The sequence below is a fragment of the Geotrypetes seraphini genome, chromosome 2 (genome assembly GCF_902459505.1).
Source record: "Geotrypetes seraphini chromosome 2, aGeoSer1.1, whole genome shotgun sequence".
NCBI classification, from domain to species: Eukaryota; Metazoa; Chordata; class Amphibia; order Gymnophiona; family Dermophiidae; genus Geotrypetes; species Geotrypetes seraphini.
Window position 1 is genome coordinate 524,858,963 of NC_047085.1, and position 23,287 is coordinate 524,882,249.

The window sequence follows — 23,287 nt, forward strand, 5'->3', positions numbered from 1 at the left end:
TGAAGGAAACAAAGATGGATGTATGGCAGAAAGTGAAGGAGATTAAAAAGAGCAAATGGATGAGTTGGCCCAGGATACACAGTTAAGAGCACAGACAGAAGGATGTGCAGCCAGAGACTGGGAAAGATGGGTTGAAAACCAAAATCACCAGGCAACAAAGGTAGGGGAAATGATTTTATTTTCAATTTAGTGATTTAATTGTGTCAGTTTTAAAAATTACAACTACTATATTTTGCACTGTTAAGGAATAAATGCATTTGTTTCTATTTCTCTGGGGGTTGTACTGCATGCAGAGGCTTGTATATATTAGTACTTTAGTTTCTGGTCCTGTATTTGCATAGGGGTCATCTGTGTTCTGCATGTGTGACCAAGGCCAGGTGTTCTGGTAGGAATGAATGTTGAGAAACATACAGTGTGCTTTTTCATAGTTTAATTTTGTGGTTACCCATTATGTATTGTTAATAAGATTATATTGTGTGTGTGTATATATGAAAAATGAATGGAAATAATGGTATTACAATTAGTACTTTTATGGGGGCGGAGTCTGAGGAGGAGCTTGCAGGGCCCCCAAACAAAAAAGCATTCCGCTGCCTATGCCCTTTATGATTTGGGTTGCTCTTCTTTGAACCTTTTCTAGTGTCACTATATCATTCTTGAGATAAAGAGACCAGAAATGAACGCAATACTCCAGGTAAGATCCCACCTGGAACGATACAGAGGCATTATAATATCTTTAGTCTTGTTAACCATACATTTTAAAATAATTCCTAGCATTTTGTTTGCTTTTTTGGCTGCCGCCGTATATTGGGCAGAAGGTTTCATCATATTGTCTACAATGATACACTAGGCCAGAATTCCTCCCCTCAAGGGTCACCTGTGGAGTAAAATCTCTTAAGAAAGTCCTTTCAAGATGTTTCAGTCTAGGCCATCCATCTTGAGAGGACGGCTTTATTTACCTGCTTGACTAAACAGTGTCTACTATAACTTTTCATCTACAGCTGCTTCCCCAATGAAGCAATAAACATAAGTATTTGTGAAGCCCAGTCTGGTGTGTGACATGTTTTGCCACCTGGAGAGGGAGGGTGATTTCAAACTCTGGGATCTCCTAAGCAGGATACATGACCCCACTGCCCCTTCCACTGACTCAGGGGGTGGCTACATATTTGAGACAAGAATCTCACCCTTTCTCTATTACCCTAGAAACCAGGGTTAAAGGGGGAAACGGGTTCACCAGTCTGCACAAATTCATGTTTTATTCAGGTTGACCAGCTTTTGTCTCTGTAATCCACACAGAACTTGTGCAATATTGTAATTGTACTTGTGATAACTCATGTCTCAAGAGATGAAGGAAGTAGAACCAGGAATGTGAATGCTTTTACTTTATTGAGGAAGCGAAACAAGGGACAGCAGAATCATGAGACATCTCTACAGAATAATAGACTTCAAGTGCTAGATGATATGGAAGAAGATCCCTTGTATGGAAGAGAAGAGTACAGAGAGGATTCTACGGTGGCCATTTGGCACATTCCTTTGGCTGATAGCGAGGCCAGGACCTTCTAGAAGAGAGAAAAAGACAAGGAAATACTGAGCAGAGGCAATCTGAGAGAAAAACACAAAATCTTTCTGAAGGGATTATCGTGATCAGTATTGAAATGGGAGTTGCTTCAAGAACACATTGATTAGGTAACATAGTACCATAGTAACATAGTAACATAGTAGATGACGGCAGATAAAGACCCGAATGGTCTATCCAGTCTGCCCAACCTGATTCAATTTAATTTTTTTTATTTAATTTTTTTTCTTTTTAGCTATTTCTGGGCGAGAATCCAAAGCTTTACCCGGTACTGTGCTTGGGTTCCAACTGCCGAAATCTCTGTTAAGACTTACTCCAGCCCATCTACAACCTCCTAGCCATTGAAGCCCTCCCCTGCCCATCCTCCTCCAAACGGCCATACACAGACGCAGACCGTACAAGTCTGCCCAGTAACTGGCCTAGTTCAATCTTTAATATTATTTTCTGATTCTAAATCTTCTGTTTAGGTCTGAATGCAGAACTTTTATTTTGGATTACATTAATACTTCCTGCTTTTTCATGCTCTGGGTGTTCATACAGTAGATCTCTAATAAAGACCGGTTTCTTTCCTGCTCTGTACATTACATTACATTGGTGTCTTCTATTCTGCCAATACCTTTCAATTCTAGGCAGTTTACAACAAGGGTTGGCCTGGTAGTATGCGTGGAGGGTCAATCAGGTTTAGATAGATCATTTGATAAATTTCTTGAATAGAAAGGTTTTAAGTTTTTTCCTGAATGTTTTGTAGTTGGGCGTTATAGACATCAGATTGGAGAGGAGGCAGTCTAGTTTCGCTGCTCTGGTGGCTAATGGTCCATCGTATATTTTTTTTCTTTGTATACCTTTGATTGGTGGGTAGTAAAGGGTGCATGAATTCTCCTTGGTCTGGATGTATTTTTCCTTATTAGGCGGTTGCTCAGATAGCTTGGTCCGTTTCCATTTAGGGCTTTGAATAGGGTGCAGTAGAATTTGTATTGTATGCTTGCTTGTACTGGAAGCCAGTGTGAATCTCGGAAGGCGGTGGTAATGTGGTCATATTTTTTCATGGAGTAAATCAATCTAAGAGCTGTATTTTGGACTGTTTGTAATTATTTTAGCATGTTGGTTGGGAATGACAGGTATAGGATGTTACAGTAGTCCATGAGTCCTAGGATTAGCACTTGTACCAAGAGTTTGAATTGTTCATTGTTGAAGTATTTTCGGATTTGCCTTAGGTTGCGCATGGTTGCAAATGCCTTCTGGATTGTTTTTGCTGATTTGAAGTTGCATGGTGCAGCCTTTGTCTATCATTATTCCCAGCAGTTTTAGGTTGGGTTGTATGGGATATGTGATGGAGTCTATTTCTAGGTTTGTTATGGTTGTGGTTTTGTTTTTTTCTAGAAGTAAGAAATTGGTTTTGTCTTGATTTAGCTTTAATTTGTGGTCTCTCATCCATTTTGACACTGTTTCTAGTGCAGTGTGTAGTTTGTTCATTGTGTTGGGGTTGATTTGGTTGAAAGGCAGAAGGATGGTGATGTCATCTGCATAGCTGTATGAAGTTAGGCCTATTTCATGTAAGCATGTGCCAAGTGTGATTATGTAAAGGTTGAAGAGTGTTGGAGATAGTGGGGAGCCTTGGGGGACTCCGCAGGGGTTGTTCCAGGATTCCGACTCTTCCTTGTTTGCTTTAACTCTGTATTTTCTTGAGCAGAGGAATCCTTCAAACCAATTGTAGACTTTGCCTGGGATTTTTATTGCCTCTAGTGTTTGTAGTAGGATGCTGTGATCTACTAGGTCAAATGCCGCTGTGAGATCGAGTTGTATGAGTAGCATTTTTTTTGCCTTTACTTAGGTGTTGTTTGGCTGTGTCTAAGAGGGAGACTAATAGTGTTTCTGTGCTGTAGTTGCCTCTGAAGCCTTATTGTGAGGGGTGGAGTATGTTGTGGTTTTCAAATATTTGGTGAGAAGTTTTGCTACGAGGCCTTCCATTAGTTTGATGTAAAGCGGTATGGAGGCTATAGGTCTATAATTGGATGGATGGTCTGTTTTTCCCTTTGAGTCTTTCAGGATAGGTGTTATGATGATTTCGGATAGATCTTGTGGAAATTGGCCCTCTGTTAGCATGTAACTGATCCACCGCATAAGGTGGGTGCGGAATTTAGTGCTGGCTGCTTTTAACAGTTATGGGGCAGTGGTTGAGGTCACAGGCTACATGATTGCATTTGTTGTAGAGTATTTCTAGGTTGGGCCATTGTAAGTTTGGGAAGTCTGATCAATTTCTGTCTGCTGCGTAGACCTCTTTTTCTATGGGTGGTAGTGAGATTTTGTCGAGATGGTTTGGGTCCCAGTGAAAGTGTTTCTGGCTGTTGAGATTTTGTTTCTGAAGAATTCAGTCAGTTGGTTTGCTGTGGTGGGAGGTGCAGTATTGGTGTCTAGGTAGGGTTTGGTGTCTGTGAGTTCCTTTAGTAGTTTGAAAAGTTTTTTGGTGTCTTGGATTTCTGTGCCTATTTGAATGGTGTAGTATGATTTTATTTAGTAGTATGATTTTATCAGAAAATAATATTAAATATTGAACTAGGCCAGTTACTGGGCAGACTTGCTACGGTCTGTGTCTGTGTATGGCCGTTTGGTGGAGGATGGGCAGGGGAGGGCTTCAATGGCTGGGAGGGTGTAGATGGGCTGGAGTAAGTCTTAACAGAGATTTCGGCAGGTGGAACCCAAGCACAGTACCGGGTAAAGCTTTGGATTCTCGCCCAGAAATAGCTAAGGAAAAAAAAAAAAAAAATTAAATTGAATCAGGTTGGGCAGACTGGATGGACCATTCGGGTCTTTATCTGCTGTCATCTACCATGTTACTATGTTACTATATTTTTTTCTTTTAGCTTTTGTTTGTACTGTTTGTTCAGTATTGTCCAGGTTGTTTTTGTGTGTTCTTGGTTGTCTTTTCACCATTCTCTTTCAAGACATTTGCATTGTCGTTTGAGTTGTAGTAGTTCGTTGTCAAACCATTTGTCTGAGCATCTGCAGATTCTGGTTTTTCTTTGTGGTTGTGTCATGTCGTCAAGGATGGCTGTGCTTAGAGTGCACCGATGGTTTAGGAAATCCTTGGGGTTGCCATCTTGGATCATGGTGTCTACTTTATTCCAGAATTTAAGTGGGTCGATCTTGTTGTGTGTTTTATATGTTAAGCTTTGGTTATTTTGCTTGGTTTTGCCGTGTCCAATTGATTTTGAAGGTGTATCTTTAGTGGTCTGACCAGAGGGTGCGAGACCAAGTTCCATTTGTGGTGTGTATGTCTTGTGTGGTGGACGTTTGGGACATGAAGGCAGCTATGTCGATTTGGTGGCCCTTTTCGTGTGTGGTTTGTGGGTCCAGGATTCTGTAGGAAAGAGTTTTGAGGAATGCAAAGAGGTTTTCTGTTTGATTGGAAGATTCGTCTTCTAGGTGCAGGTTAAGATTGCCTAGGATTAGGTTATATGTTGATATGAGGGAGATTCTGAGAATAAATTCTTCAAATTCTGATTTTGCTAAGTTCCATATTCCTGGTGTTATGTAGCAAAGTAGGCATATTAAGTGTTCCTTTGCAGTGTGGGGCTCGATAGTTGGCATGAGAGTAGATTCATGTGTGGGATGGAGGCTTTGTCCTGTAGGGCTATATTTAGAGTGTTTTTGGCTAGGATGGCTAGTCCTCAGCCTCATTTTTTGTCTCTGCAAACTACTTGTATTTTGTAGCCTTGTGGACACACTTCTGTTATTCTGGGGTCGGCATCTGAGGTAGCCATGTTTCTGTGAGGAAGAGGCATCCTAGTTTTTCTGTTTCTATCCAGTCCCTTATAATCTCAGTTTTGGGCCTAGGGATCTGATGTTCACGTATGCGCATTTTATTGATGTAAATTCTCTTTTAGTGTTACTTGAAGTTTTTGGGTAGATGAGGTAGTTTGCTTGGGGGGTTGGTTTGTTCCTGGGATGGTTTCGGGAGGCGTTTGTAGGTCTTCTCCCCCAGGTCTGGGGAATCCTGTGGTGCATGCAGGAGGAGCAGTCAACCATGTTTATATGGTATCTCCCTGCTGGGTGGTGGTTTCTATTACTTGTTACTAAAACTGGAATAGGAGAGTTATAGTTTCCTTTTGCTTTCCGGTTTGTTAGGATCAAGAGTAACAGGATGATGACTGTTCCTGTTTTGAAATCTTCATTTTGTGGAGTTGAGAGGTGTGGGTTGGTTGGTATGTATGTGAGAAGGTTTGGAGTGAGTTGTATTGCTTTTGAGGTTTTTTTTCTAGTATGGGTAGGATTATTTTTTTGTTCTAGGGGGGACTGGAGTGGCGTCGAGCGGTGGAGGGAGGGGCAAGATGGAGGGAACCTTCCTCCTTCCTCTACCTTGTTTCATAGACCAGAGAGAGGAGGGGAATCAGAGGCCAAGATGAATGTTTGAAAGAATATACTCCTGAAAGTGATAGAAAACCAGAGAGAAGGAGGTGGCTAAATGATTGGTAATTGCTGTCTTTTACCTATGCTCAAATTGCTAATATACCTAACAAGAGGAAGTTGGATTTACCAGCAATTATGTCCCATGGGATTTCTTGTTTCTCAGAAGAGCTTTCTGCAAGAAAAAAGAAACAAACCAGGTACAAGGGAAGAAGGAGAGTGAGATTCTAGAGAAAAGCAGCAAAGTCACTTCAAAGGGATCAACCAGTAGAGGCACAAAGATTCTCACAGATATCCACACAGCAACACTTGTACATGCACACACACGCACACGCCAGACACAGAGCTAGACACAGTTGCTACAAAGAGCAAGTTTTGCTGACACACTAACTCCAAAAAAGAAGCGGTTTTGAAATCTACAACAGTTGAGAAGAACAAAAGTCTGGACTTACCTCCATATCCTTTATCTAAAGGGAAGAACGAGAGCAGAGATTTTAGAGAAGAGCAGTAAAGTCACTGTTCTGTCAGCAAAGGCATCAATCAATGGAGGTGTGCAGACACCTATGAACACGTCTGTGCACACACACACACGCTAACAGATAGTGAATGCAGACAAGAACAGACACATGTACCGGGAGCATAGCCACGGAAGGTCCCAGGCCCACCCAGTTTCACCTAAAGCCCACCCAGAGGCAGTGCACACCAGCTACCAAGGATTACATATCTCTCAGTCCTTTTTCCTCCCTCACCCCTCCATGGTATTTCAGTGAATTATGGGTGTCAGGCCAACCAACACAATGCTGGACCTGTGGGGAGATGGGTGCTGGGTGCTGAAGGTAATAATAATTAATCATAATTTATTTTTATATATCACCTACCCAGCAGTTCAAAGCAGTTTACACAATAGGTACTCAGCATACAATATAATAATATCATACATAATATAATTCTAAGTAACTAATACAAGCATAAAACTAATGAATAAAAAACCACAATATAAACTAAAATAAGTATAGATTAAAAGATTAAAAGTACTTTATAACTACATGATAATATGAAAATCAATTATGTATATTATATTGTTTAAACAATATACTGTTCAACCAATCATATTCAGAGCAGAGCGCTCTGGGCCTTATGGGGGTGAGGTAAATCTCCTGAAGGCCCTGACCGCATGCTACTGCAGAGAAGGGAGAAAGATGCCAGACCAAGGGGTTGAGGAAAGGGAGACAATTGATTAACCCACAGTGGCAGGAAGAGCGAGATGCTGAAGGAAGAGAAGAGAGAGAATCAGAAATTGGATGGGTGGGGTTGGAGAAGAGAGAAGAGAGAAGAGAGATGGGTGGTGTGGGTGATGAAGAGAGGGGAGAAGATGGACTCAGAGGAAACACAGGTAACATGATGGGCGTAAGGCAGTGAAACTGTATGCTGTATGCTGTATGGGATGGAGTATGACCACAGAGGGATAATACTTGTCACGAGAGGTGGGAAGAAAGAGACCATTTTGAACATGGGGAAGGGGATATATGGATACAGAGTGCAGACACTAGATTTTTTTGAGGAGAACAGGGACTCAGGGAGATGCTGGACATAGAAGGGACATAGGGACACAAGCGTTGATGCTGGACAGAGAAGCTAGAGATAGAGGGGTGAGGATGGATGTGGGGATATGAACACATCCGTGATACTGGACAAGGAACTATAGGAACACAGAGAAGGGAGATGGAGGATGAACATGTTGAGAGAAGAAATGTTAAATGGACAGGAGATCCTGGTGATTGAGCTAAGAGACGATAGAGGGAAGCAGAAATCAGAGACTGGGACCAACTTGATTTGAAAAATAAAATGAATACAGAACAAAAGATTTTTTTTTTAAATCTTTTTTATTTTGTGATTAGAATGTGTCATATTTGCAATGTGTATCTTGCCTGAGTGGTGTTAGACATAGCTGGGTCCCCAAAGATCATTACCAGGTTGAATTGCCTTCCACTTCCAGTGGGCTTGTGGCTCTCTCTGGCTACTGAAGGGGATGGGAGGGAGGGATGGAAAGCTGCTGCATGGGGGGAGAGGAAATAGGAAGAATTGTTGGACATGGGATGGAGAAGAGGAAGGGAAAGATACAACAAAGAGGTAGAAAGGGGTGGAGGGGTGCGAGAGAAGCATGCAGAAGAGAGGGAGAAATTTTGCACATATCCAGCATAAGAACAGAATTGGATGTTCATGTAGTTAAATTTAAAAAGCTGTGTCACTGAAATTGAATTCAATTGAAAAAATCGATTCAACTGGCCAAATTGAATCGAATCAAAATTGTTTTCTCTCCATCTCTCATTCTTTCCATCTGCTTGCACTAGATGGCTCTGCCTTGAAGACTCTGCTTCAGTCACTTTCCTATCTCATGGATGTTACCACTTCTCCCATACGTCTCACCCGGTTGGCCATGGAGGTGGAGATGGGCTGTTACTCTCCCCCTTCTGTAGCAGGAATTTCACATGGCTTTTACTTTAGCATACTTTTTCTGCGAATAAACTGTTTTTCTAGGAACAGAAAAAGTGCTCGGAAACATAGGCACTATCAAACTTATCTCGGTCTTGCCTGTAGTGAAGCTTTCATTCAAAATCACTGTCCTGGCTAAATGCAAGTATCGTCCATATGTTTCCCTGAGAGGGAGCAACGTAATTGCTTAGCTTGGCAAGTAGCCGGGAAATCATACCCACATTTGTTGGAAGCAAACCCTCAAGGCTTTAAGGTAAGATTCAAAGTTCAATTTTCACGTGAGAACCTAAACTCTCTCACAACAAAATAGAGTTGAACTGGAAGCTCAAAAACTGTAGGCAGAAGCCAAAACTCCTGTGTTTCACTCCATTACCCACCCGGCTTTCTTGAATGTCTATGGCTTCTCCCTAATCCTACTCCCAAAGCTCAGAGAAAGAACATATCTCCTCTGTATCAAACATTTGCCAGTCTGTGTCACCAGCCTCCTCTGGCTGGGGAGAGAGGAACTTACTCACCTCTTGGCTCAGCTCAGCTCTAGCTGACCTCTGTCCTGCTTGTCTTTCTCCCGGTTGCCTCTCACCCCTTCCTCTTCAGCTGTGGAGAGCCACTCCCCCTAAGCCTGGGTGGGGGAAAGGCTTTTCTCATACCAGCCTGCTCCCTTTGATTACAGGCAGGATTCTTTCTAGCCCTGGCTTAAACAGGGACAGGCTGTTGGAAAGGTAGCAAAACTCTAGTAGTGGCAGGAACAGATTTAAACTGAGTACAACTTTCCAGCCTATCCTTTTCTGGCCATGCCTCATCTGACACAATCTCTCTAAGCAGTGGTCAGCTAATTCTGTAGATTGGCTTTCTACCTGATTAGCTCTCTTACATCGGGGCTCAGTGTATTTTCTCACTAACTCTGGGACAAAACCCAAGACGGACTTGGGTTTGTTATAGGAAAAACTCGAAATGGACTTGGGTTTGTCACAGTACATTCTCTTGATTGTTGTTAACCCCATTGAACTGAGAGGCTACTGCAATATATAAGTGAATTTGTTACGTTATGTTGACTCCTGGCTCTCCATTTTTTCTTGAACCTTGGTCACCTTCCCTCATCCTTGGTGATTTTTAACATTCATGCTGAGAACATTACCAACTCCTACACCTCAAAGTTCCTTGCTCTAATATCCTCTTTCAATCTCCAGCTGTGCTGCAGCAGCCCTACACACCAAAAAGGCCACTGCCTTGATCTTGTCATCCTCTCCAACTGCTCCATTGCCAACTTTTCTACCTAGACTCTTCCCTTCTCTGACCATGATTTCATATCCTTCATGACCCCAGAAATGATCGATCCTCACCAATTATTTCAGGAATCTTCAGTCTATTGACCTATGTAATCTCTTTGCGATGGTCTCCCCCCCCCCCCCCCAATTTCAAGCACTATGCTATGTCATATGCTGTGAATGAAGCAAGTCTTCCTATAATACTATTGTCTTTTCCGAACTGGACACCCTCACTTCTCTCTTGTTATGCCCTGTAAGGTGTGTCAAACCCCATCCCTGGCTGACTTTCATGATCTGCCACTGGGACCTCTTCTTTTCTCCTCATGGTGCTCTAATTTTTCTCACCGGTTCCAGTACCACGTCTATGCTGATGACTCGCAAATCTACCTCTCTACACCTGAAATTTCTACAGGAATCCAGACCCGAGTCTTGGCCTGCTTCTCTGATATTCTTATCCAGATGTCTTGTCACCATCTAAAATTAAACAGAGAGAGTGGTTGATCATTGGAACAAGTTTCCAGTGCAGGTGATCGAGGCAGACAGCGTGCCAGACTTTAAGAATAAATGGGATACCCATGTGGGATCCCTACGAGGGTCAAGAGAAGGAAATTGGGTCATTAGGGCATAGACAGGGGGTGGGTAAGCAGAGTGGGCAGACTTGATGGGCTGTAGCCCTTTTCTGCCGTCATCTTCTATGTTTCTATTACTGAACTCCTTTTCTTTCCTCTTAAACCCACCTCTCCTCTTCCCCCCTTCTCTATATTAGTGGATAACATTTTCATCCTCCCATCTCTTCAGCTCTCAACCTTGGGGGTCATCTTTGACTTGTCACTCTCCTTCTCCTTGCATATCCTACAGACTGCTAAAACTTGTCATTTCTTTCTCTATAATATTGCTAAAATCCATCCTTTTCTTTCAGAGTACGCTGCCAAGACCCTCATCCATGCTCTCGTCACCTATCATCTGGATTACTGCAATGCACTTCCTGCGGGTCTTCCGCTAAGCCATTTCTCTCCCGTTCAATCTGGTTAAAATGCTGCTGCATACCTCATATTCTGTTGGGGTCATTATACACACATTACTCTTCTCCTCAGGTTGTTTCACTGGCTCCCTGTCCATCTCCGCATACAATTCAAGCTCCCTTTACTGACATTCAAGTGTACTCACTCTGCAGTTCCTCAGTATCTCTCCTCTCTTATTACTCCCTATACTCTTCCCCAGGAACTTCATTCGTCAGACAAGTCCCTCCTGTCGGTACCCTTCTCCAATACTGCCAACTCCCATATCCTGTAGCCTACTGCAGCCCTAAACCGGGACTCAGCAGTGCTCTCGGTGGCCACATACACCGGCATGTGACCTGGACTGGAGTCATCCTGCAGGTTTTATCAAGGAATTGGAATCAAACATAAACACGGCTGTAGAATGGCAATATGCAAAATTTACTGTTCAAAATAAAGTCATAATGTTCCACAAATCAGAATGGCTCCGAGCTTAACAAACCAATAAATGTCCAGAACAAAAGAAAAAAAGGCCAGAGTAAAAATTCTGGCAGCTTTCAGGATTTCTCACTTTTCCCAAAGTTTCTTTTCCACCTAAGCCTGCTCCCAAGCAGAGCTCAGGTAAGTGCAGTTCAGAACTCCCCAAACAGTTCTCAAAACCATGAACCAAAAAGAAACCTCCAGCCTAACAATATATCCGGGCTGGGTACAGAGGAATGGTCTGTTTGCCTTTCCAAAAAGCGCACATACAGCTTTCAAAACTCCCTCCCGGGTGTCAGCAAACTTCCCCCCCCCCACTCACTCTGAGTTTCACAATTTCGAAAAATGACTGGGAGCAGGTAAAAGAATCCAGTCACAAAAAATTAGAAATCCACAAAAACTCACAGTCTTTGCTTAGTCCGATCTGATTGTTACTCCCACCTCCATCGGTTCACTGGTTTCACATACCCCTTCAATAGGAGGCTCCATTTGAAGCTCCATAGGAGTCTCCTCCTCAGCTGCTGTTAAATCTGGTAAGGTTCCAGATTCTTCAACCTCCATGGGTGTACAGCCATTATTCCTGCTTGAGCCAGGCAGGTTTTCCTGAGAGGGAGCCCTCAGCTTTCTTCCTGTCCTGCCTAATAGAAGGTTTCTATCATGTCTCCTCTAAGTCTCCGCTTTTCCAGGGAGAACAGCCCCAGCTTTTTCAGTCTGTCAGTATATGAGAGGTTTTCCATACCTCTTATCAGTTTAGTTGCTCTTCTCTGGACTCCCTCAAGTACCGCCATGTCCTTTTTGAGGTACGGCGATCAATACTGGACACAGTACTCCAGATGCGGTCGCACCATTGCACGATACAGTGGCAGGATGACCTCCTTTGTCCTGGTCGTGATACCCTTCTTAATGATACCCAACATTTTGTTTGCTTTTCTTGAGGCTGTGGCGCACTGTGCCGACGCCTTTAAAGACGTGTCCACCATCACTCCCAGGTCTCTTTCAAGGTTACTTACCCCTAGCAGTGATCCTCCCATTTTGTAGTTGAACATCGGGTTCTTTTTCCCTACATGCATGACCTTGCATTTCCCTACATTAAAGTTCATTTGCCATTTTTTGGCCCATTTTTCTAGCGTCGTTAGGTCCCTTTGCAGATCTTCGCAGTCTTCCATGGTTTCAACCCTGCGGTAGAGTTTGGTGTCATCCGCAAATTTAATAACTTCGCAATTTGTTCCCGCCTCCAGGTCATTAATAAATATATTGAACAGGAGCGGTCCCAGCACCGACCCCTGCGAAACTCCGCTCGTGACTCCATGCCAGTCTGAGTAATGGCCCTTCACTCCAACCCTCTGTTTCCTGTCTGCCAGCCAGTTTTTGATCCATAGGTGGACCTCCCCTTGCACCCCGTGTCTCCACAGCTTTTTAAGCAGTCTTTCGTGCGGTACCTTGTCAAAGGCTTTTTGAAAGTCAAGGTAAATGATGTCAATGGATTCCCCTTTATCCACCTGTCTGTTTACCCCCTCAAAGAAGTACAATAAGTTTGTGAGGCATGACCTACCCTTGCAGAAGCCGTGCTGGCTCGACTTTAGCTGTCCATTGTTTTCTATGTGTTCACAGATACTGTCCTTAATCAGTGCTTCCATCATTTTTCCCGGTACCGAGGTCAAGCTCACCGGCCTGTAGTTCCCCGGGTCCCCCCTTGAACCCTTCTTGAAGATGGGTGTGACATTTCCAATTTTCCAATCCTCCGGGATCTCTCCAGTTTTTAAGGATAGGTTACATATTTGGCGAAGTGGCTCTGCTATTACGTTCCTTAGTTCCTTGAGTACCCTTGGGTGAATGCCGTCCGGACCTGGCGATTTGTCGCTCTTTAGTCTGTCTATCTGCCTGAGGACATCCTCTTGGCTTACCTCTAGTTGGACCAGCTTTTCATCCCGATCCCCATTTACGATGTCCTCCGGTTCCGGAATATTGGATGTATCCTCCCTCGTGAAGACTGACGTGAAGAACTTATTTAACCTGTCTGCTATCTCTTTTTCCTCTTTTACCACTCCTTTTTTGTCTCCATCATCCAATGGCCCCACTTCTTCCCTTGCCGGTTGCTTCCCCTTCACATATCTGAAGAACGATTTGAAGTTTGTTGCTTCCCCCGCCAGTCTCTCCTCATATTCCCTTTTAGCTTTTTTAACCACACGGTGACACTTCCTTTGGTGTTCTTTGTGTTCCTTTTGGTTGTCCTTTGTTTGGTCCTTTTTCCATTTTTTGAACGATGCTTTCTTGTCCCTTATCGCCTTTTTCACTGCAGTTGTTATCCACGCTGGGTTTTTTGTTCGGTTTTTTTTTGCACCCCTTCCTGAATCTGGGGATGTACAGGTTCTGTGCCTCTTGCACCGTGCCCTTGAGTAGGGACCAGGCTTTTTCTACAGACTCCATCTTCCTTTCGCTACCATTGAGTTTCTTTCCCACCAGTTTCCTCATGCCATCATAATTCCCTTTTTTGAAGTTGAGTGCTGTCGCTGTGGATCTTTTCACCTTTGATGGTCCAATTTCCAGCTTGCACTGGATCATGTTGTGATCGCTGTTTCCTAGGGGTTCTAGCACCGCCACCTCCTTTGCAGGTCCCCCTAGCCCATTGAGGATTAGGTCGAGAGTTGCATCCCCCCGTGTTGGTTCCGTGACCAGCTGTTCCATGAAACAGTCCCTCGTGGTTTCCAGGGATTTGGTCTCCCTTATGCAGTTTGAGTGTCCAATACTCCAGTCTATCCCAGGGTAGTTGAAGTCTCCCATCACCATCACGCTTCCGCTTTTGCATATCTGCCTCAGCTCAGCCTCCAGGTCCTGGTCGAGTGCTTCCGTTTGTCCAGGTGGGTGATAGTACAGGCCCAATTTTATGTCTGCTCCAGCTCCTCCAGGTAGCTTAATCCATAGTGATTCCAAGTCGTCCGCCCTTACTGTTGTTTCTATCCTGGTTGAAGGTATGGAGTCCTTTATATAAAGCGCTATTCCTCCACCCTTCTTGTGTGTCCTGTCCCTCCTGTAGAGTTTGTACCCTGGTATGGCCACATCCCATTTGTTGTCGTCAGTCCACCACGTTTCTGTGACTCCTATTATGTCCAGGTCCTTTGTACTGGCTATGACTTCTAGTTCTCCCATTTTGGCTCTTAGGCTCCTAGCATTAGTGTATAGGCAATTTAAGTCCTGGTTGTTTGCCTTTTCCGCTGGTTTTCCTCGTGGTTTGGCGCCCCTGCCAACCTCCTCATGGGTTGCCAGCCCCGGAGCTTTGTTGTGTTCATCCCCATCCTGCGGTGTGTCTATGTTGTCCTCAGCCTGCTCCCCCATGTTTGGATGACCCTCTGGCTCCTGTTGCTCTCTCTTAATTCTGCTTGCTAGGTTCATTTGTGCATTGGCTCCCTGCATTGCGTCCTTGTGTCCTTTTCCCAAAAGTTCCCTCTCAGTCCCGAGCCCTCTTTTACAAATTTCTGGTTCAGTATCCTTGTTTGATACTTTGGTCCGATGTGTCGAGGTCAGGTCGACTGTCGGCTTTCCCCTTCTCCTCAGTTTAAAGCCAAGTCTATGCTGCTCTGGACATTGCGTGCCAGCAACCTCGTCTCAGCCGTGCTCAGGTGCAGTCCGTCCCTCCTGTAGAGCTTGTTCTTCCCCCAAAAAGTTGTCCAGTTCCGTACAAAGTGGAAACCCTCCTCTTCGCACCATCTCCTCAGCCAACCGTTTACTGCTTGCAGCTCGGTCTGTCTCTTAGCATCTGCCCTCGGTACTGGCAGGATCTCCGAGAAGGCTATCCTCCTTGTCCTCAGCTTCAGTTTCCTCCCCAGGATCCTGAACTGCTCAGTTAGTGTAGTCCTAACCTTTTCAGTCTTTCCTCATACGAGAGGAGTTCCATCCCCTTTACCATCTTGGTCATTCTTCTTTGAACCTTTCCTACTGCCACTATGGGGTCCTATTATCAAGGCGCGGTAGGGATTTAACACTTGCTCAATGGCGTAATACTTCCATTGAGCAGGCGTTAGTTTTTTAGCTTACCGCGAGGGTTAGCGAATGATGAAATGTCTGATGCGCTAACCCCGCTAGCGCGACTTGATAAAAGGACCCTAAATCTTTCTTGAGATAAGGAGATAAGGAGACCAGAATTGAACGCAATACTCCAGATGAGGTTGCACCATGCAGCGATACAGGGACATTATGACATTCTTAGGCTTGTTAACGGTCCCTTTTTAAATAATTCCCAGCATCCTGTTTGTTTTTTTGGCTGCTGCCGCACAATAGGCAGAAAATTTCATTGTATTGTCTACGATGACACCCAGATCCTTTTCTTGGGTGCTAATCCCCAAGGTGGACCCTAGCATCCGGTAACTGTAATTCAGGTTATTCTTTCCAATGTGCATCACTTTGCATTTGTCCACATTAAATTTCATCTGCTTTTTGGATGCCCAGTTCTCCAATTATTTTAAAGTCCGCCTGCAATTTTTCACAATCCACATGCATTTTAACAACTTTGAATAGTTTAGTATCATCTGCAAATTTAAACACCTCACTCGTCATTCCAAATTCCAGATCATTTATAAATAAGTTAAATAGCACTGGTCATAGTACATACCCCTGTGGCACTCCACTGTTTACTGTCCTCCATTGAGAAAAATGACCATTTAACCCTTCCTTTTGTTTAGACTTACCAGAATCTCACCATCCCGAAGCTAAAGGGAAGAATGAAAGCAGTGATATTAGAGAAGAACATCTCATTTGACAGTCACAGAAAGTCACTCTCAACACTTCATGCTTAGACTACTGCAACATACTTCTTTCAGGTTTCCTGCGCCCCCTTCTGTCACCTCTTCCTTCAGTTCAAAATTCTGCTGCACGACTCATATTCCGTGAGAGCCGCTGTTCTCACATTACCCCTCTCCTCAAGTCACTTCATTGGCTCCCCATCTGATGAGGATGGTTGTATTGTGCAAAATATAAAGGGGGCCCCCATAACTAATATGGCCCCCATATGTATTAGATACACTTTAAGTTAAGGCTTTAAAAGACACTAATAATAGAAATCCTTCACACACACAGCAAAGTATAAACAGCAGAGTTCGCAGAGTACATCTTTTTCCTTCATAGAACAAAATATTTTGGTTTAATGTCTGGAAGAAATGGAGCCATAACATAACAGGCCCTGCAAATGAGCTAAAAGTCACACACACATTTGTTTATAAAACCATATTTGTAGTTGAAGAGAACATGTCTGAAGGGTCAGCATGACCTCAGCATGTTGTCCACTTCCTTCTACTACTGACAGAGGTGACCAATAGCATGTGATGAGTTTTAAGTCACTGTTGCTAAGGAAATTACTAGCAAAGTAAAATTCAGAAACCATGTGACTTCAATTTGTCAATGGATTGTGATTGGAAGATGTCCCACTTAGGTATGTTTAATAATGAATTAATTAATGATACTAATAAAATGGCCAGTCGCCTGTATTGGGGAAGCCTTTCTGATGTCCCATTATTTTAGAGGATGCAGAAACACTTCTCAACGCTTTGACTATTTTTAACCACACTTTTTGTGTGAGATTTCTTTCTCTAATCTCTTAAGAACATAAGAACATAAGAACATAAGCATAAGCAGTGCCTCTGCCGGGTCAGACCATAGGTCCATCCTGCCCAGCAGTCCGCTCCTGCGGTGGCCCAAAAACAGGTCAAGACTTGTCTGAATCATCAGAAGGGGCTCCCTTGCCACCTTGGTTTCTCATTGAAGTCCTATCTTCCCATCGAAGTCCTAACCCTCCGGTCTTGCACATGCACGACCAGGTTGGTTTATACTCATTACCTGGTTAACTTCCTATACCTGTGTTACATCCCAGCTCTTCCCTCAGTATCCCACGATCCCTTTATCCCTCAGGAATCCATCCAATCCCTGTTTGAATCCCTGTACCGTACTCTGCCTGATCACTTCCACCGGTAGCGCATTCCAAGTGTCCACGACCCTTTGGGTGAAAAAAAACTTCCTTGCATTTGTTTTGAACCTGTCTCCCTTCAGTTTCTCAGAATGCCCCCTCGTATTTGCTGTCCCCTTCAGTCTGAAGAATCTGTCTCTATCCACCCTCTCTATGCCCCTCATGATCTTGAAGGTCTCTATCATATCTCCCCTGAGCCTCCTTTTCTCCAGAGAGAAGAGCCCCAGCCTATCCAGTCTCTCGGCGTATGAGCAGTGTTCCAGCCCTCTTACCATTTTCGTTGCTCTCCTTTGGACTCTCTCAAGTACCGCCATGTCTTTCTTCAGGTGTGGCGACCAATACTGAACGCAGTATTCCAGATGTGGACGCACCATCGCTCGATACAATGGCATGATGACTTCCCGTGTTCTGGTTGCTATGCCCTTCTTTATGATGCCCAGCATCCTGTTGGCTTTTTTCGAGGCTGCTGCGCACTGTGCAGATGGCTTCAGTGATGCATCCACCAGCACACCCAAGTCTCTCTCGAGTCTGCTGTCTCCCAACAATACCCCCCCTAATTTGTAGCTGAACAACGGGTTCTTTTTCCCTATATGCATGACCTTGCATTTGTCCACGTTGAAGCGCATTTGCCATTTGTTTGCCCAGTCTTCCAGCTTGTCCAGGTCCCTTTGTAGGTCCTCACACTCCTCCCTGGTCCTAACTCTGCCGCACAGTTTGGTATCGTCTGCGAATTTTATAACCTCACACTTTGCCTCCTTTTCCAGGTCATTGATGAATATGTTAAAGAGTAAAGGCCCCAGCACCGATCCCTGTGGCACACCGCTCGTGACTCCCCGCCAGTCAGAATATTGACCCTTTACTCCAACCCTCTGCAGTCTACCCGCCAGCCAGTGCTTGATCCATCTGTGCACATCCCCTCCCACCCCGTGGTTCCACAGCTTCTTAAGTAGCCTTTCATGTGGCACCTTGTCGAAAGCCTTTTAAAAGTCGAGGTAAATGATGTCTATGGGCTCCCCATTGTCCACCCGACTGCTTATTCCCTCAAAGAAGTACAGAAGGTTCGTTAGGCACGACCTTCCCTTACAGAATCCGTGCTGGCTTGTTCTCAGTAGGCCATTCCTCTCGATGTGCTCGCAAATGCCGTCCTTGATCATAGCTTCCACCATCTTCCCTATAATTGAAGTCAGGCTCACCGGCCTGTAGTTCCCGGGGTCACCCCTCGATCCCTTCTTGAAGATGGGTGTGACATTTGTCAATTTCCAGTCCTCTGGCACCTCACCAGTTTTCAAGGATAGGTTGCAAACATGTTGGATTGTGCCCGCTATTTCCTGTCTTAGTTCCTTCAGAACCCTTGGGTGGATCCCGTCCGGGCCCGGTGATTTGCCGCATTTTAACCTGTCTATCTGTTTGAGGACATCCTCCCTACTTACCTCTATATGCTCTAATTCTTCACTGTGAACCGCCTAGAAGTCGTAAGATTATGGGGGTACAGAAGAAATAAAGTTATTATTATTATTATGAAATAGAATTAAGAACTGAGGTAGAAAGCCTATTTATATGATTATTTCAGCCAACCAGCTTGGTGCCGTACTCTGTTCTATCTCAGGGAAAATAAGGTAAGATCGTACTTTTTTTTAAGCAGCTTGACTGGGAAAAACTCTGGGAGATATTTTGCGAAACTGAAGTTTGTTTAAAGATATTAAGAAAAGCCACAGGGTTAGTATGTCTTTGACCGATCGGGGTAAAGATGATTTAAAGGGACTTCACATGCCCATCTCTTAATAGCACTTAATGTTTTGTGTGGGGTTGCTCCTAAACTTCATATCTGGAACAGCTGTTACAGAGAATGTGACTGATTAGTGTACTATTACAACTGCTACTGGACATCCAGGGTTAAAAATTCCATGGTCATGACAATATTTTTGAGTACTCATCTTAAATTGTTATATTTTTTATGTCCACTGAAGGTTATACAAGCAAAGTTTCCCAGCTAAGAAGCGGTGTGTTCTGATTATGTGGCTTGTTGCTAAGCACTGAGAAAACAAAGTTGCTTACCTGTAGCAGGTGTTCTCTGTAGACAGCAGGGGAATGCAGCCACACTTGATGGTGAAGTCTCTGACTGAGCCTAATGACATCGGTACTCTCCCCTTGCTTCAGTAAGCCTTTGAGCTTACTGAGCATGTGCAGGATTGCCCTACTACTCAAGCACCTCCCCTCTGCCTGTCAGTTTTTTTCCTAGCAATAGAAGATGAGATGAGGGGATGGAAGCAAGCAAGTGTGGTTGTATTCCCCTGCTGTCTACAGAGAACATCTGTTACAGATAAGCAACTTTGCTTTCTCCGGAGACAGGCAGGGGATATGCAACCCCACTTGATGGTGAGTCCCAAACTGAAAAAGCACATGGGAGGTGGAAAAAAGTCTATAATTCAAAGAGAATATATAAAACTGATTGTCAAAAGCAAATATCTGGAGCAAAAGTGTGGTCCAAGCAGCACTGCATTGTCTATGTACAATCTCTTCCTCTGAAAACCGTTCTGAACTGCTTGTGGTATTTGTGGTATACAAAAATAAAGTTATTATTTTTGTTAGATTCCTGGTTTGTAAATACTCTAGATTGGGGCGGATTTCAAGTTAGCTATTGGAGCCACTGTAGCTCGTAGTTGATGCCCCACCAGGGGGTTGAATATGAGCTCTTGTGCAGCAAAACGTTATGCACTGGAACCAAAATACAGCTTCAGAAACATCCTGAATAAGAATTAAGATGAAAATTCACCATGCAGAATCTGTAGGTCGCTCTCTAGGATCCACAATTGACACAGGAGGGATCAGATGTACTCTGGGGTAGCACAAATTAATGCAATGTACTATCGGAGAGGAGAGAGAGTTCTTTCTCTGTTCTATCATATTGCATTTTATTGTGTTTCTTAGTAACTGATGTAGAGGAAACGAAGAGCTCATTTGGTTTGCAAACTGAGTAGTTGCCTAGAGGTAAAATCATAATGCTCCAATAATTTCACCAATGCTGGGGTGCATCCAGTTGAGCTGTAATGGCACTTCCTCTCCCCTGCTGGACTGAATCAGAGCCCTGAGGGGAGGGAGCCAAAGGAATCTTCTGCTGCCGTGCTGGAGCTGAAACTTTTTTGTCAGCCTTGATGGATGTACGCTGTCCTCTCCCACCAGATCGAAGCAGGGTCCTGAGGGGAGGGAGCCATAAAAATCAGCTGTTTCTTTGCTGGCATTGTCACAGGCAAAAAACTGGCAGTTGAAGAAATCAGTTTCTCTGTCACTGAAGAACTGTGAGAAACAGGTCAGAATATCACACTTTTTTAAATTACTGCCCTAAGGGCTAAAAAGCCAAGGCTTTCTTGACTAAAACTACTTTTTCAGATACCTAGACCTACTATACCATTTCCTCTACCATAATCTCCCCAATCTTGAAATGTCCTGTTTAAATTAAATTGCAAGCTCTTCTGAGCAGGGACTGTCTATTGTATGTTAAAATGTACAGCGCTGCATATGCCTTTCAGTGCAATAGAAATAATAATAAATAGTAGCAGAGCAGTAAAGTCATTTTATTGGCATCAATCGATAGAGGCAAAGATATAAACACACAAATGTTCACACATACAGACAGATAAATGAACCCAGACACTCACATGCACATAGAGGTAGACACAGTGGCTGCAAAGAGCAAGATTTTCTGATACAGTAACATGAATTCAATACTTTTGACTTTGGCAATAGTTCAGAAAAATAAACGCTTGGACTTACCTGAACATCCCGCTAAAGGAAAGAATGAGAGCAGTGATATTAGAGAAGAACCTCACATGGGAAAGACATAGAGCAGCAAAGTCACTTTATTGGCATCAATCAATAGAGACAGACAGACATATATTCACAGTTACAGAATGGACACACAGGTAGAGACAGATGTACACACAGAAGGTAGAAACAACTGCTGAAGGACACATATACTGTATGAACACAGATACACACACTCACACAGATGTAGATACAGTGGCTACAAAGAGCAAGGTTTTGTGATAACATCCATTCAATACTTTTGACTTCGGCAATAGTTCAGAAAAAGAAAAGCTTGTACTTACGAAATATATAGACTAAAGGGAAGAATGAGAGCAGTGATATTAGACAAGAACTTCTCATGGGAAAGTCACAGATCAGCAAAGTCACTTTATTGGCATCAATCAATAGAGCCAGCCAGCCATATGTTCACAGATATAGACACAGACATACAGAAATACAGACACAGATATGAAGCCAGATACTCACACACACACAAAAAAAATACCACACAGATGTAGATAGAGTGGCTGCAAAGAGCATGATTTTCTGATACAATAACACCAATTCAATACTTTTGACTTTGGCAATAGTTCAGAAAAACAAAAGCTTGGACTTACAAGATAATGATCTTTGAAAAGGGATACCCTAAGCGGAAGAATGAGAGCAGTGATATTAGACAAGAACTTCTCACGGGAAAGTTACAGAGCAGCAAAGTCACTTTATTGGCATCAATCGAAACAGATACACTTATGCTCACAGATACAGATATGGACCCACAGGTAGAGACAGATGTACACACAGGAGGTAGAGACACATCTGCTGAAGGACACATATACTGTATGAACAGAGATACACACACTAAGAACATAAGAAGTTGCCTCCGCTGAGGCAGACCAGAGGTCCATCTCGCCCAGCGGTCCACTCCCGCGGCGGCCCATCAGGCCCACTGCCTGAACAGTGGTCTCTGACTAATTTTATAAATTACCTCTAATCCTATCCCTATAACCTTACCTCTACTCTTATCTGTACCCCACTATCCCTTTGTCCTCCAGGTACCTGTCCAGACCTTCTTTGAAGCCCTGTAGCATGCTTCTGCTTATCACATCCTCCGGTATCACGTTCCAGGTATCCACCACCCTCTGGGTGAAAAAGAATTTCCTGGCGTTTGTTCTAAACCTCTCCCCTTTCAATTTCTCTGAGTGTCCCCTTGTACTTGTGGTTCCCCATAGTTTGAAAAATCTGTCCCTGTCCACTTTTTCTATGCCCTTCATGATCTTGAAGGTTTCTATCATGTCTCCTCTAAGTCGCTTTTCCAGCGAGAAAAGCCCCATCTTTTTCAGTCTGTCAGTATATGAGAGGTCCCCCATACCCTTTATCAGCTTAGTTGCTCTTCTCTGGACTCTCTCAAGTACCGCCATGTCCTTCTTGAAGTACGGCGACCAGTACTGGACACAGTACTCCAGGTGCTGGCGCACCATTGCATGATACAGTGGCAGGATGACTTCCTTCGTCCTGGTCGTGATACCTTTCTTAATGATACCCAACATTTTGTTCGCTTTCCTTGAGGCTGTGGCGCACTGTGCCGACGCCTTCAATGTTGTATCTACCATCACTCCCAGGTCTCTTTCAAGGGTGCTCACCTCTAGTGGTGATCCCCCCATCTTGTAAGTGAACATCGGTTCTTTTTCCCAACATGCATGACCTTGCATTTCCCTATGTTGAAGCTCATTTGCCACTTTTTGGCCCACTCTTCCAGCGTTGTCAGATCTTTTTGGAGGTCTTCGCAGTCCTCCATGGTTTTGACCCTGCTGTACAATTTAGTGTCATCCACAAATTTAATAACCTCACATTTTGTTCCCGCCTCCAGGTCGTTAATAAATATATTGAACAGAAGCGGTCCCAGCACCGACCCCTGCGGAACTCCGCTCGTGACCCATTGCCAGTCTGAGTAATGGCCCTTTACTCCAACCCTCTGTTTCCTGTCCGCCAGCCAGATGTAGACACAGTGGCTACATAGAGCATGATTTTCTGATACAGTAACACCAATTCAATACTTTTGACTTTAGCAATAGTTCAGAAAACCAAAAGCTTGGACTTACCAAAATCCTGTACTCGCAAAACTAAATGGAAGAATGAGAGTAGTGATTTTAGAGCAGAACATCTCATGGAAAAGTCACAGAGCAGGAAAGTCACTTTATTAGCATCAATCAATAGAGACAGGCACACATATACACAGAGGTAGGCACAGTGAGTACAAAGAACAAGAAATTAGGGAGCCTATCAAAATGGGTAATAGAGTAATAATGGGATATCTGAA

The 23,287-nt window shown here is 43.8% G+C and overlaps 1 long non-coding RNA gene across 1 annotated transcript in view; it reads right to left on the minus strand.

Annotated features, from left to right (window-relative positions):
• Positions 1 to 1,223: 1,223 nt before the first annotated feature.
• Positions 1,224 to 23,287, minus strand: part of LOC117354754 — a 739,456-nt gene continuing 717,392 nt past the window's right edge. The window contains exon 7 of the long non-coding RNA XR_004538239.1: positions 1,224 to 1,556. This is a non-coding gene — a long non-coding RNA (uncharacterized LOC117354754). The remainder of the gene's footprint in view (positions 1,557 to 23,287) is intronic.